This window comes from Macrobrachium nipponense, chromosome 20 (genome assembly GCF_015104395.2).
Source record: "Macrobrachium nipponense isolate FS-2020 chromosome 20, ASM1510439v2, whole genome shotgun sequence".
In the NCBI taxonomy this organism is placed as follows: Eukaryota; Metazoa; Arthropoda; class Malacostraca; order Decapoda; family Palaemonidae; genus Macrobrachium; species Macrobrachium nipponense.
This window is the reverse complement of record NC_061089.1, coordinates 33,086,034-33,089,176: the sequence shown is the minus strand read 5'-3', so window position 1 is coordinate 33,089,176 and position 3,143 is coordinate 33,086,034.

Here is a 3,143-nt window from a genome sequence, read left to right as displayed (position 1 = left end):
GTCCAGTGACTCCTTTGTAACGGACGTCCAGTTGTACTCGGGGTCTTCCGTCCGCTCTGGGTGGGTTTCTCTCCCCCCAGGCGCGAGGAAGCCCCTCTAACTAACCCGACTGTTGCTTCCGCAGGTTTGCCATCAGCGAGGACGACCTGGGACAGGTGTGGGAGTCGCTGGGACTGCAGGGGTTGATTCAGCGGTTGGCGGGGTCGGCAGTGGTCACTCATGATACGGTAACCACTACAACAACCACAATCTCGACACCAGCATAGGAGAGGTCACCGCACCTGGTGTACACACCACATGTCATGTCGGTAACACCCACGGCTGCAATCCAGAACCAATTCCTGCCGTGCCAATCAGGGACGGTGCCAACCGCCACCTGGGTTTCTTTGTATTGCCGACCCCGGACTGCCGCTGCCCAAAGAGTACCTGCCGCCAGTGCCGAGGATGACGGTAGCTGCCGACAGGACGCCTGTCTCTCCTGTGGTACCTGCTGTGCCTGCCGTACCTGTTGCTGTCCCAGCCGCTCATCCCTTTCAGATCAGGTGCCTGCTGCTCATTCACTTTCAGATGTTCCTGCTGTTCCTGGACCTGTTCCTGTTGTTCCTGCTGTTGGTGATGCTGTCACAGTCTCAGGTCTTTCCGGACAGGTGCAGTCGGGCCCTGTTGCTTCGGCAACTGCCCCGGCTTCCCTCCTGGATGGAAGACCTGACGGTCTGTCCTGCGGAGCCTGGCGAAGAAGAAGAGGAAGAAGAGGAAGAAGGTGTCGTCGTCGTCTTCGTCTTCTTCGTCGTCCGCTGCCTCTCCTTCCCCTTCGACTTCTAAGGCCAAACAGCCGAAGAAGAAGAAGGTTGCCTCCTTCCCCCCTAAGAAGATCCTTCGGGATCTTCTAAGGGCCCGGCTCGCTCAGGCGAGCTGGGGAGCTCTTCTGCTGGTCCTCCTGTTCCTTCGGAACGGGGCCCGTCGCTTCTTCTGCAAAGAAGAAGTCGACGGGGACCAGAGGGCACCAGCCTCGGCTGGTGCGTCCTCACCTGGTGCTAGCGGGTCTGCCGCTAAACCAGGTTCCGTCTCGGCCGCTTCTCGTTCGCGAGAAGCACCGATGTGGACGCTCTTCCAAGAAGACCGTCCAGCCAAAGTTTGACGCCCGAGCTCGCTCCGCCGTCAAGACAGCGGCGCGGAGCAGAAGACTGGCGAGAGTCGTGCACACGACTCTCGCCAGGCCAGTGGACGCTCTCGCAGCGATCAACTGGCTGCTCGGGGCTAACGTGACGGTCGCTGATCAGCCACGGTTGAGGCGAGGAAGGAGTCCCCCCGCGGCCGCCGGTACCAAGCCAGCCACGGCTGGTACCAGCGACTCGACGCGCCGAGAGGGACGCTGGCGGTCTCGACGCGATACAGAGCCTACAGCCTAGCAGGTCCCCGTTCCGCCGCTCCCGATGGGACCGGGCGGAGGCGGTGACCAGCGGCAGCTCGCCTGACGCTAGAGATCGGTCTCTTGACGTTCTCAGCCGAGCCAATCGCCCCAGGCGAGCGGTAAGGCTAGGCCTGCTGCTCGACCGTCACCGCGGGGTTGACGATCAGCAGCAGCCCTCCACGCACGCTGGTCCTGCCAGCGAGCGAGGGGGGGAGCGTCAGGTCTGCCTCTCCCATAAACGGGTTGAGGCGAGGAAGGGGTACCCGCGGCCGTCGGTACCAGCCACGGCTGGTACCAGCGGCTCGACGCGCCGAGAGGACGCCTCGCCGGTCTCACCGTGACAGCGAGCCTAGCAGGTCACCTGACGCCGCTCCCATCGGGACCGGGCGGAAGACGGTAACCAGCAACAGCTCGCCTGACGCTAGAGATCAGCGTCGACGTTCTCAGCCAAGCCTCTCGCCTCAGGCGAGCGGCAAGCTAGGCATGCTGCTCGATCGCCACCCCGCGGGTTGACGATCAGCAGCAGCCCCTCCAAGCAAGCGGGTCCTGCCAGCGAGCTAGGGGGGAGCGTCAGGTCTGCCCTCTCCTGTACCTTCAACCTCCTCGGGCTACGCCGGGAGGAGCAAGGTACCTGAAGGAGTGATCGCGAGAGGTGCGCCGCTCGCGACCCCGCTTATGACGCCGTATGGACCAGGCACGGTTCTAGGACGACCAGGACTACGCGCAATTAGCTGGAGGCGACCGTCAGGGGTCTGCCGCTCTTCCTCCTTCTGAAGGAGGAGTATCTAGGGATCTGTTCTTGTTGGAGGGACTGGACGGTCCTACTCCGCAAGACGCGGTTACTCCCGAGATACAGAGGAATTTGCAGAAGTCATTAAGCTGATTCGTAGCATAATGACCCTGCGGAAGGATTGCCGCTCCCACCAGCAGAGCCCACGTCTCTGCTCGAGTCGTTTGGGGGCCCGAGAAGGAACCCAAACCGACGGTGGGTCTGCCGCGATCGGAGCTTGCCGATTCTGTCTCGAACCAGTGTCTCTCGTCTCCGGACAAGAAGGCTCTCTCAGTTCTGGTCCCCGGTCGATCAAGCTACTTCCACCTCCTCTACTGCGACAGCGGCGTTTCTACGTGTCTTCGGACACCGTATTTAAATACTCCTTCGGTCCTCCTGAGAGGTTTCGACCTCGACGAGGACTGGAATGAGTCGGAGGACGGTATCGGCTCTCTCCTGTCAGGTGTCGATCAGCCCCCCCCCACCCAGACGACGTTCACAGTGGCGGCAGACCCTTACCTACAGTGAGAGTTCGTAACCCTCCGCGGGGAAAACGTTTTCTCCTGACGATACGTTTCCCAGACTCTGAGAGGCCATCGCCGCAAGGCGATGGCTGCTCCTACTCTTCTCCAACTGCTAGTTCCACTGGGAAGGCGAGCGAGTATCCAATTCCTTCCCCATTCCCTCCTCCTTACGGCTACGAGGGAAAGGGGAAGGATCCTACAGAGATTTCTTTGTAGGATCCCACGTTCGGGACTGCGCATACCGGAGGGACCTTCGGGTCCTACCTGACGTAAAGCCCCGGTCGTTGAGGAGGAATCCTGCTCCATTCTCGATTTCTACGGGAATCGAGAGGACCACCAGCCGATATCGTTTGACGAATTCGGTGGGGGTTTCGCAGACTGCTTAGAATTCTACGGAATTTCTAGCGCATTCAGAGTGTTCGAGTTTTTTACGATCTTC